The following is a 13,753-nucleotide window of genomic DNA, read 5'->3' as shown; positions in this document are numbered from 1 at the left end:
AAAACAAGTTAAGGACAAATTTGAAATTAAAGCAAAATCTGAAATCTAAAAGCTAAACATTACTTCAACAAGAGGGGCAAGATGGAATACACGCGATCCAATAGGGATTAGAATAGAAAATAAACCAAACCCAATTTTATTTGCTTCCAAAGATTTTAACGGCACCGTTTTATTAGTTGTTAAAGCTGAAAAAAAGCATTTGAATGGCAATCTGCCATTTTATACCAGCAACCAAAATAAAACCCTAACACCCCCTCTTTTTGTTTTTTCCATTAGCCAATTCCAAGCCCTCCCAAGCGCCGTTCTCCCCTGTCAGTGGTGACTAGCCGATTCAGGTTCCGAAGGACATAAATCTCGGCTTCTCAACTCCGATTTCAACGAAGCAGATGGAATCCCACAGTACTTCCAAAAGGTAAATCACTCGTTTTCTATTTTCGTATCCTTTGAAATGTTAATGAAAAACAAAATAAATAAAGTCGAAAGTGAAAACTAAAGAACATTCGAATCCAAGATCACCTTTAAAAAAATTGATGTATATTCAATTTTCTATATGTATCTTTTGCTATTCTCATCGTCCTCTTTTACAATTAAAAATCAAAGGCTTTATAGCCAAAATAAAAGCAGTTTCCTGCTGTTTCTCTTGCTTAAACTGCAGGTCATGAGGACGTGGAGGGGTGGAGGGGCGGAGCGCATGGACGTGGGGCGAGCAATGCGCGATTCGGGGTCGTGCGTGGTACGTGGAGGCTGCTGGTGACCATTGTTGCGGCGCGAAACAGATGGAAACCCTAGGGTTTCCGTATTTGGGCCTATTGTTGTTGGGCCATTATTTTGGGCTGTTTTATGTAATTGGGCATTTGGGCCAGGTTTTTCTTTTTGGGTTTATTATTTGTAAATGGATATTTAATATTTTTGTTTTATTTTTTGGTTTTTGTATGTGTATGGGCCCGCGCCAAAATTGGGTCTTACAGCTGCCCCTTTTTGCCCATTGTTATGTAACGAGAAAGGAGCAAAAACCCTAAAAGGACCAATTTTGCCTGGTCTTGCCAAATCTTCGACTTCTTTGGTGCTCCTCTTCTTCAAGTGGTCTTACAACAATTTCACGAAGATAATGTTTGTGACTTTAACTTGCTCCTCTACAAATTCAGGGAGATAAGGTTGATGGCTAAAATCTGCTCCATTGTCAATACATGGAGATAAGACTCGCCATCTTCGATCTATTCTATAGCCGATACATGGAGATAAGATCTGTAATTTTCAGTCTGCTTCCTTACTACCTCAGGAAGATAAGACTTGTACCTTCAACCTACTCTCTTGCTACCTTAGAGAGATAAGACTGGTGGCTAAAATCTACTCTATAGCCGATACATGGAGATAAGATTTGCCATCTTCGATCTGCTCCATAGCCGATACATGAAGATAAGATCTGCAATTTCAGTCTGCTTCCTTGCTACCTTAGGAAGATAATACTTCAATCTTCAACCTGCTCTCTTGCTACCTCAGAGAGATAAGACTGGTGGCTAAAATCTGCTCCACAGTCGATACATGGAGATAAGATTCGCCATCTTCGATCTGCTCCATAGCTGATACATGGAGATAAGATCTGCAATTTCAGTCTGCTTCCTTACTACCTCAGGAAGATAAGACTTGTATTTCAACCTGCTCTCTTACTACTTCAGAAAGATAAGACTTGTATCTTCAACCTGTTCTCTTGCTACCTTAGAGAGATAAGGCTGGTGGCTAAAATCTACTTCATAGCCGATACATGGAGATAAGATTCGCCCTCTTCGATCTGCTCTATAGCCGATACATGGAGATAAGATCTGTAATTTTCAGTCTGCTCCGCTGTAACTTCAGAGAGATAAGACTAATGAATTCACCGATGTCACTACACTATCCTTTAGGGAACATGCCTTATAGACTCGATTTCATATGCTTGTGTTTATGTCAAATGATTAGGATGCTATGAACAACATGAATCAATGCTCCTAACCAAATGTGTTATGAATGATATATGAATGCAAAAATGTAAATGATCCTTTTTAAAAGGCTTAAGGTATCAGAGCCTTATCAGTGACGTGTTACACTGCCATCTTGTTTGGCTGGTATTCTTGACAAAAACCCAAAGAAACAATCCCATTCTGCTCAACAAGCTTTCCCCACTGTAGTTTCAAAGTCCCTTCCACTGTACCTTCTGGGATATAAAGTTTGTACTTCCCACTGCAACTTCAGGGGAATAACATTTGGTTTATTCTATTCATCCTACTGCAACTCAGAGGTATAGGATTCGTAACATCTTTCTTCAATCAAATGATCTACTACACCCCTCTCTGGGTAACATGACCAGATGCATATGCAAAATATCAGTTTTCTTTTTCGAGCTGATCCCATTTAATACTTGGGTGAACATTGCTCGTCATTCATCGAGGTTGTATCACCAATGCAATATCTTGTATCTGATACTTTTAAAAAAATCTAAAGAGATAGTCACAATTTAGATTCCTCTTTCCAACCCTTAAGTTTGGTAAGTTCTAAACAATAGTCCTGTTTCAGGTTCTTGTATTATTTAGAAGCTTCCAGAGTAATATGCAGAACTTTTTTTGTGAAGGTGTTATTAGTCCACTAATCATTATTTCAATGCAAAAATGCTTAAAAAGGATCATAACAATGGACCAGAAGGAAATTAGGAGCATAGCTCGAAGTAAGTAAGCAAATGCAACTTTAAGAAGGAAATTTATTGGAGTGTATCTTGAAAAGAATAAGATAATCAAAGATATTAAATCTAAAAACTGGTGAAATGAAAAACTAGGTGCCCTAGATATCGCAACCTGAGCTTCTCTGTACGAACTTCTTGAAGACCATTTTGAGCTTGACATGTGTTTAGGAGATCTATAGTACTTTTTCGATGCTCCAAGACGCAACGTATTTCCTCTTCGTTGATTCCATCATAGCAAGATTACCATATGCCTCATCTTTGGTCGAAATTTGAATTGCCCTTTTCGGGTTTTCAATTCAAAACCCCTTTGGTCTCAAGGCGCCCTTTGCGGGTTTTCGCCTTGACCTCTCCTTTTTCTTTTCCTTTTCTTTTTTTGTGTTTTTTTTAAACTATTAACTGTGACTGAATCTGAGTTCACCCGATTGGGCAGATCCTTGCCATCCATTTCGGTCAATATCAATGCTCCTCCAGAACAGGCATTCATTACTACGTAAAGTCCCTCTCAATTTGACATATTTCTTCCTTTGAAATCCTTCAATATAGGAATGATCTTCTACAATATCAAGTTCCCCTCGTGGAATTCTCTAGGATAAACCTCTCTGTCATAAGCCCACATCATCTGACTGTGGCGGGCATCCCTTAAAATTTGACTGAACATATCGAGATTGGATTTATTCTGCCTCATCTCATTTTAATTCTGTCTCATCAGTTGTCCCCTAACCCCAAGCCGTCACTGAATTAGGGCTATGAGGCATTACCGAACTTATACACTAACATTTATACAAAACCGAGTCATAAACTTTACATTTCAAATCGATTCTTATTAAATTTCATCATAAATTCCTTAATATGGGCCTACGGGGCCCTATATATGTTTTAGAAATGATTTGAGACTAAATCGGAAACTTTGGAAAATTTTCCTTGAAGATAGGGGCACATGCCCGTGTGGCTTGGAACATGCCCGTGTGCTGCAACTATGTGATACATAGCTAGCTACTGACTTAAGCCTACGGCCAAATGACACACCCGTGTGTCAAGGCCGTGTAATATTTAGGAGGTTACTAAGTTTCTTACACGGCCATAAGGCACGCCCGTGTCTCTTGACCGTGTGGCACCATGTAGGCTTGGTGTAAGCCAATTTGCCACCCCTTTTAGAGGTAATTTTCACAAGCCATATTATATAACATTTATACCTAAAAATTTTCAACCAAAAAATTATTTCAAGCCAAAACAAGTATATTTCATTTTCCAATCATAAAACATCACATTCAACATAGTTTGCATACTTAATTATTCATATAATTACATTACTAAATCAAATCCTATACATGTCATATAAACCAAAAATTTGTTTAACAAAATCTATCGAAGTAAATCTAGATAGTGTGACCATTGGTGTAGATCCGATCCTCCGTATGTATATAAGTCAATCTACAAAACAAATCACATACACAAGTAAGCTTATAGAAGCTTAGTAAGCTCATAGGCATAAATTCACAAATCTTAGCAAATAATGTACACAATCATATATTTATTAGCTTATCTAATTCATCCTGCAAATCACAACTTCATTAATAAACTCATTTGAATAATTTTCATGATGCAATTCATGAACTTAATTCTTTTGAGCCCATTTCTTATTTATTTCCATTGTCAAATTAGGGAACAATAATGGAATTGAGTGCTTCATTATCACATTGCCATAGTACTATGGACTTTCACATTGTCACACATCAAACACTAAAGCCATAGCCCTGCCATGGTCTTACACGGATCACATATCATACCAATGTCATATCCCAGATATGGTCTTATACGGAATCACATTATCACATTACACTGATGCCATAGCCTAGCTATGGTCTTATACGGGAGTATGAATCACATTTTACCGATGCCATAGCCCGGCTATGGTCTTATACAGAAGTATATATATCACATCTTTTCCATCAATTCATTATGGTCATAAAATGAAAGCACTCAAACCATTGTTCCAACTAATTTGTACTTTTAGTTACACATTATTTATTAGTTAATACAATTTGATAAAGTTCATCTACAATAAAATACTTTAAAAATCATAAGATTTTCATATCAAACATTGAACTTTTCCATATGAACTTACCTAGGCTAATTTGCAAAAGTCGTAAAAATTCAAGGACTATTCTTGAATTTTCTCCTTTCCACGATTCACTTCGTTTTCTTGATCTATAATTATAAAATCATTCCTTCATTAGCATCTATTTCAATTCCATTCTATTTCACAATTTATGCCCTAAATTTTCAAAATTACATAATTACCCCAAACTTTTCAATTTTTACAATTTAGTCCCTATTCAATTTATTCATCGATCAAACTAATTCCTTTCAAATATCATTTTATCTAAACACTACAAACTACTTCACAGCCTTTGACATTCCAAGTTTCAACACAAAACCCTAATTCCAACAACTTTCACAATTAGGTCCTAAAATAAATTTCTATGCAAATCTCTTCATAAAATCATCAAATAATGAAATTAAAACCTTAATTCCATGATAAATCTTCATAAAATTTCAGCACTTACTCATGGTAACTTTCTAAAATATTCATAAAAGCAAAAACTATTGAATTAGATATTAGGACCTAGTTGCAAAAGTCTCAAAATCACAAAAATCACAAGAAATAATCAAGAATTGAGCTTACATGTAATAGAAATATGAGAGACCAGCTTAAAAGAACCCTTAAATGATGTTTTTGCTGGAGAAGATGAAGAAAATTGAAGAAAACTCTAGATTTTTACCTAATATATCATATTTTACAATTTAATATTTACCCAATTCCAATTTTTCCCCTTATTCACACTTGATTTTTATTTTCCAGCACACACCTGCCGTCCACCCCAATAATAGGTGTTTAATTGCCTATTTAGTCCTCCTTTAATAATTACTAAAGCTATTTAATCACATTTCACAATTTTACACTTAATTCAATTTAGTCCCTTTTACCCCATTGACTATCGAAACCTTAAAATTTCTTGATGAAACTTTAATTCTAACTTATTAACACTCCATAAATATTTTTAGAAATATTTATGGCTCGATTTATGAATTTGAGGTCTCGATACCTCATTTTTATCTCATTTAATCTGTAATTTTTTTAATTCATAATTTCACTAATTAAAAATTATTTCTAAAACCACACTTAGCATTTACTTACTAAAATCTAAACTCACATGTCGAATTTAGTGATCTCAAATCACTATTCTGATATCACTGAAATTTGGGTCGTTACATACAAAGGCACATTTCCAAAGAATAAATGATTCTAAGGATGATTATTTGTATGGTATAATCATGAATGAAGCATATTTAAAAGACAGTCAAAAGAGTATATCAAGAATGAAAGAACATTTATTCAAAAAGATGCATTTGATTGAAATAAATATTTTGAACACAAGCCTATTTCACAAAAGGATTCTTATTGCCCCTAGGCTTAAAACAACAAGCGCGTTTTGAACATTACTCTAGATCAGCTCTAAAAATACAGGGATCTCTTCCACAGTTCCATTATTCAAAACATCCCCAGGTACATAAGGGTTTGGAAATTTCCATTTCCTGGTTCCCTCTTCAAATATATCATTCAGATTCCTCGATATGTCATTCGGATAGATAGCTAGTGGTTACAACCCTCGGATGGCCTACATTGACCAATTTGGAAGGCATGCTCACGATGTTCACCTCATTTTCATTTCTCTTTTGGGTTGACCGCTTGGCGCTTTCTCTCGCATCTATCTTCTCGCTCCTTATTGCGTCTTCAATCAATTCACCAGATATTATCATATCTGAAAAGCTCAGAGTAGTGCTTCCCAACATATGGTTAATGAACGGGGCTTTCAGAGTATTGATGAAAAGCATAGTAGTCTCTTTTTCTATGAGAGGTGGCTGAACTTGCATGGCAACCTCCCTCCACCTTTGGGCGTATTGCCGGAAACTCTCATTTTGTTTCTTTTCCATGCTCTGTAAAGTAATCCTATCAGGAGTCATATCCGTCACATAACTATAGTGTTTCATGAAAGCTTGTGCTAGATCTTTCCATGAATTGATCTGGGTACAGCTCAATTGGTTGTACAATTTGGATGTTGCCCCAACCAAACTTTCTTGGAAACAGTGAATCAATAACTGATCATTATTGACATACCCAGTCATTCGTCTGTAAAATATGGTGATGTGAGCTTCAAAGGACAGCTAGTCCCATTATACTTTTCAAATTCAGGCATCTTGAACTTGTAAGGAAGTATGAAGTCTGGAACCAAGCTCAGGTCTCTGGCGTCAATTCTATGATAATCATCAACATTTTTCATCGCATTGAATTTTTCCTCCAACCACCTATACCGATCATCGAGTTGTTTTGGCAGTTCTATCTTTGTTTTTTCCATTTCGTTCAAATCAGGAACTACAGGGGTAGTTGGATTGCCCTACGGATTGGAGTCTGAGCCTACCAGATAATTCACTGGTACTGAGGTACTAGCCTGATTTTGCTGAGTTCTGATAATTGGTACACCTTACGGACATGCCTGTGCATTTGTCGGAGTGAAACTCGGAGGATAGAGAGACTCCTCATTGTCCACCCCAGCATTGATCATGGAGCTTTCCCTCTTTTTTAGCCCCTTAGTCAGCAATTGGGACAACCAGTTCATCATATTCCTTTGAGACTCTAGCACTTGGTCTCTCATATCTTGACGTATCCTCATCAGTTGCTCTTGCATTTGCATTTGTAACTGGTCATGTATCTCTCTTTGAAGTTGTTTAAGTCTTTCCAATCTTTGGTTCATATCATTTGCCTTAGCACGTGTACCGTAGCGATACTTGGTTGGTAAGTTTTATCGGTTTCCAGATTAACTGAAATGATTTCAATTAATTAGGGTGCTTTTGTGAAAATCTAATGCAAATGATGCAATGCTATGCAAATGCATGGAATGAATGCAAAAGAAAGAAAGGCGTTGATTCTGAATTCAATTCTATTAGAACAACTTTTCTAAAAAAACAAATTTCTTTACATAAAACGGATTACATGTAACGTCCCCTAACCCTATACCGTCGTCGGAACAGGGTTACAAGACATTACCAATCAGTACAGCCCAATTTCGGTTATTAATTAAAATAAATATTCACACTCACCCTAGTTTTAAGATGTCGTCCCATTAATGAGCCCTCGCGATCCAATATGAACAATAAATTCAATTTGGAACTAATTTAGAATCACTACGAATTTTTAATCAATTTCAAAATTCATACTATATACCGTTGCCAACCATAATTTACTTATTTCATCAATAATTTTACAACCTAAATGACTCTCATTAAACATCCTAGGCACATGCCATTATCAATACTCAACATACTTTACCTCATTGAATTCGGGATCGGCCTGGGATGCTGATTCAACAGTCTAGCCTTAACTTAACCTGCGCACGGAAACAAACCATACGCTGAGTATACACTCAGTGGTATTTCTATAATCTGAACACTTAAGCAATTATAAAACTTATTATTTTATATATATATTGAACTATTCAAACTCAATGAGTATTCAAACATTCATTTTCCAACCAATGTTTTGGTTTACTTTAAATTTCAAATCATTTATTAATTTCAATGGCAATTAATCAATCAGTAATGTTTATTAACAATCAGAACAATTATTTATTCAGTAACAGTTAGTTATTCGGTAACAATCAATTATTCAATAATAACCAGTTATTCAGTATCGATCAATTGATCGGTTATCCAGTAACAGTCAATTATTCAGTAAAATCATATATTCAGTAACAATTAAGTTATTTAGTAACAGTCATTCATTCAGTGACAATCAGTTATTCAGTAATGATCAATTATTCAGCAATATTCAGTTATTCAGTAACAGTCTAATATCCAGTAACAGTCAAGTATCCGGTAACAGTCAATTATTCAGTAATAATCAGTTATTTTATACCTTTATTTACCCCTATTAACATGACTCGGACCTAGACGGATACACGGATCCAACCAACACACCAGTATGGCACATAGTGCCTCATCGGCTGAAGCCGGATCAGTAACAGTAACAGTAGCAGAACGGTACACAGAGTACCTCATCGGAACAAATCCGAAACAGTAACAGTAACGGTAACAGTAACAATATCCGACACACAAAGTGCCGAATCGGTAACAGTAACAGTAACAGTAATAGTAGTCGGCACATAAGTGCTTGATCAGTAAGCTGACAAAACCTGTACTCTTCCATATCCTAGGGCATGCCAACTATATCTGACTAGTCTGACTAGTTAATAGGGTATTTAATTCATTTTTCAGTTTTCAATTAATTCATATTTTAATTAATTAACTATATATTTTCAATTCAATATAATTCCATTAACTTTTCACTAATAAATATTCAATTTCATAATAATCACAATTTTCTATAAATTTTATCACACTTCCAACTACATATATTTTCCAATATAACAAATATTTATTATTCAATTTCCACATCAATATTCATTTCAATTCAAACATTTATATATATTCATAAATCAATTCAATATAAATTTATCACACACTAAATTAATCCATTTCCATTATAAACACAATAATTCTCACTTCAATATTTATTAATTGCATTGAATAAAAAAATATAACAATTAATAACTAGGTTCGGATTATAAAAATACAAACCGTAGTTTTTGAGCTAACTCCCGTTGACTTTGTCTTGTCCTTTCTTAGCCGAGATTTCCGGTACCACATTGACTACGAAATTAATACAATTCATAATCATTAATACATTACTAATTTATATCTTGAGTTACAGAATTCTAAATTAAGATTTGCTAATTTTTCCTGAAACTAGACTCACAAATCTTCTTACCATAAAATTTTCAGAATTTTTAGTTTAGCCATTAAATACAGTTTATTCTTTAAATTCACCCTTATTCTGCTGTCTGACAGTTTCGACCCTTCTTTACTAAAAATTAATTATCTCACAGTACAGAACTCGGATAATATTCCCGTTGATTTATCCTGAAAATAGACTCATTAGGAATTCTAAACATATAACTTTAAGCCTATAATTATTTTTCTCCAATTTTTGGTGATTTTCCAAAGTCAAAACAGGGAACCCAAATTCATTCTAACCTTATCTCACAAAATTCATTATATCTCATAATTTACAATTCAATTGCTTACACCGTTTCTTCTATAAGAAACTAGACTCAATAAAATTTAATTATATATTTTATTCATTCTCTAATTAAATTTATACAATTTTTGGTGATTTTTCAAACTGCTGTCCAAAATAGTCTTAGTGCAAAATGTTGATTTTCTACTTTTAATTTCAACTTAATCCTAACTAAATTCACTTACTTTTCTATTTTAATTCATACTTTATTTCTACTCAATTTTTAACCAAACTCATACTTAACTATTAAATTTCTAGCATATTTTCCTAATTTCAAATTTTCATAAATTTAGTCCCTACAACATAAAACTTATGAATTACTTTACAATTCAATCCTTATTTCATTTCTAACTTGAATTCTTATCAATCTAACCCCTAATTCATCTTTTTATTCAACATGAACAATATTTAGAAATCTAATAACTTTCAAAACATTCACTTAATTTCATCAAAACCTTATCCCAAAGCTTCCAAAACATCAAAATTAAGTAAAAATGGCTAAATTAACTTACCTATTTAACTTTCAAGCCTTGAAATCCCAATTTTCCCCCTTTTCCTTCTTTCTTTCCCCTGCTCTCAGTTTCGTTTCATCCTTTCTTTCTTTTTCTATTCTTTTTCTTTTTATTCCTTTTACTTTTTATATATATATATTATAATAACTTAATAATAGCTATAATAAAATATCTATTTAATATCCAATATCTATTTTACATTTGTATACACATATATTATTACATTTGTCTTTCTTTAATCTATTTATTATATAAATATCTTTTACTTAATAATAATATATAATTTAATAATTTACTTATATAATAAGTAAATATACATGTATTTTACAAATGTATGTATATTAGTATCACACATGTCACTATACATACCATACATTTGTCAACTTTTTATTTATTTATCATATAATATTAATTTAATAATAATAAATACATTAATATTTACTTAAATAATAAGCAAATAAATATATGTATTACAAATGTGTGTATTATATTTATTATACTTGTATTTTATTTTTGCCATACACTTGGCACTCTTTTTGGTTTATTTACTTATTTAGTCCTTTTAATTTTCTTTATTCTATAATTAAACTTTCACATTTCATTCAATTTAATCCTTTTATCCAATTATTCTTAATTAAATTAAATTCACTTAATTAAACTCTAATTAACCACTCATTTTACTTCGTAAATATTTTTAAATAAATATTTACGAATCCACTTTTCAGAAATAAAGACCCGAAAATACACTTTTCCGGTAACAGTAAAATTTGGGTCGTTATATTACATATGTGGCCTTGTCCTCATGTTACAGGCAAAGACACCGATTTCTTTTCTTTGTAAAAGTCAAATCTTACAAGCTTCCAATAGATACCCCCACTAGCTCCTTTTGCTTGATTCGGGCCGCGACTTAATACTTACTTATCCTTGCAATGTTCGTTAGATCCTTTAAGAAAGTTGAGACGTAATGTCTTTCGGATAATCTTTATTGACTTGAATCCTCAGGTAAATTCTTGTTTTTCTCCATGAACTATCAGCCTTCTTCCGTTGTGTTTACTTAGATCATATTCAGACAACCGTATTATAATTCACTTGATCAAGAAATTCGTTTCCTTATGACAAACGGTTCCATTTAGCAATCAAATATGAATCAACACCTCCTTTCTATGATGATGTAATGCAATGCAGTCATAAACAAAACAGACAAAATACTTTAGTACAGAAGAAATAAGTAGCACACAAAGCACCTACTTGGGTAACCACTAGGGTTTGGAGTGGCTCTACCTAGGGTGGGCTCTTAAGGCTCGCTATATGCGGTTTAGTTCTAAAGACTGGGTACCTGATCCAGCAGATTCCTCAATCCTCACTCATTATAGGCTCATGTGGATCGAGTTCAATTTAAGGGAATACATTTCCCTACGACCATGCAGAGGTGAAAACCTCATGAAGACATAGGTACGGATGTATCCCGGAAGCAGTCCACTAGCCCATGCAGAGGTGAAAACCTCACGAAGACATAGCTTCTTACTCCCACTTAAGAGTTGTGACCACAACGGTCATGCAATATGCAATGCGAGGGGATATAAAAACTCAAAACTCAAAAACATGAATAAAATGATGGAAACCATAACACCAATGAAATACAATGAGGATCGTGTATTTAAAAACTAAACTTTTAATTTTCGACAAAAGGATAGAAAATAATCAATTTTACGACTTGACTCTCTTATTGTTCCCCAGTGAAGTTGCCAAGCTGTCAAAACCATTTTTAATTTGAAAAACGAGGATCGACTTTAAAACGAGGTATTGAGTCGTCACCAATCCTTTTTGTTTAGGTGTGATCCGGTCACCTTGTGATCGATAATTTTAATAAAGCATTTTGGTTTATTAAAACAATGTTTTTAGACCACGAAAAACTAGAAAACGGATTCGGGAGTCGGTTACGCGCGAGGAAGGATTAGCACCTTCGCAACGCCCAAAATTGGTACCGTATTGATCAATTATCATCCTAATGTTGAAAATTTGAAGGGAAAAAAATGTTAAAATACGATTCCTTTAAAAATATGTGAACAACTCGAATTGGATTTTAAGATTCACTCATTCCAAAGAAATGAAATACCACATCCAGCACGTTAGGAGACGATATTTTAAGCCTCCAAAAACTGAGATCACCTCATGGTTTCCAAAACACACAACGAAATCTTAAAAGGGTATTCCGTTATTTGGCCAAACGAAAAAAAAAACGAAACCCAACACGTTACGACATAATTTCTCGAATTTCTAGGTACGAAACATTGCCTTGATTTGAAAAATCATTGAATAAAATACAAAAATGAAATACATTTGTTTAAGACGATGATTCGTTAACAAAACCAATACACCAATAGAATATAAAATACAAATGCTAAATGATAATTCACATTGCACAACGTGCTAACTTTCAATGCTAATATAAATGATTAAGAGAAAATATAATAACAACAAAACTAATATCTCAAATAGCACTAAAACAATGCCAATGTTTACATATAAAGAATGATAAAATACCGGAAATTCAAATAAAAAAACGGCACAAGAGAATATACATACATAAAATAAAAGCTAAGGAACAAAATGGGACTTTATACAAAGGAAATCCAATATATAGTATGTAAATTAATGATATATAAAAAAATTAATAAAACAATTTCAAAAAAAAAATAGTGAATTTTACAGTGGATAACATATATGTATATACATAAATAAGATAAAACACCTTTTTTAAAAAAAATCGAGTAAATAGCAAAGTAATTTAAAAAATGAATAATGTGATAAATTTAAAATATACATACATATATATATGCACGTACATGATGATATAAGGTAAATAACATGTGTTCAAAATGAATAATAACCATAAATAAATAATAAATTGATAGAAAACAGCAAATTTTGAATTATAATTTTAAAAAACTACGTAATATGCATAAAAGATAATAATTAATGAATCAATTAATATATAAAATGTGGGACAATTTAAAAAAAATAAAATAAAATAAAACAAAGTACAAGATCCTAAATTAAATAATCATAAAACAATTTTTAAAATAAATAATACATAAAAAATAATCTATAAAAAAAGTTTTAACTAACTAATATAAACAAACATTTAAAATCAATAATATATAAGCTTAGCATAAATAATGCACATGAAAGAAAGTTAAATAAAAAATAATATATAAAGAGATTTAAAATAAATAATGATAAAACAGAAAAATAAATAAATCAAAACAAGTTAAGGACAAATTTGAAATTAAAGCAAAATCTGAAATCTAAAAGCTAAACATTACTTCAACA

At 32.7% G+C, this 13,753-nt stretch overlaps 1 long non-coding RNA gene across 1 annotated transcript; it reads left to right on the top strand.

Annotated features, from left to right (window-relative positions):
* Window positions 1–223: 223 nt before the first annotated feature.
* Window positions 224–1,048, top strand: LOC121210992 (uncharacterized). The gene is made up of 2 exons (XR_005906322.1): window positions 224–412; window positions 656–1,048. It is a non-coding gene; the product is annotated as an uncharacterized lncRNA (long non-coding RNA).
* Window positions 1,049–13,753: the final 12,705 nt, after the last annotated feature.

The sequence above is a fragment of the Gossypium hirsutum genome, chromosome A12 (assembly GCF_007990345.1).
Source record: "Gossypium hirsutum isolate 1008001.06 chromosome A12, Gossypium_hirsutum_v2.1, whole genome shotgun sequence".
NCBI lineage: Eukaryota > Viridiplantae > Streptophyta > Magnoliopsida > Malvales > Malvaceae > Gossypium > Gossypium hirsutum.
The sequence above is the reverse complement of the archived record's forward strand: the minus strand, read 5'-3'. Positions and strand labels throughout refer to the sequence as shown.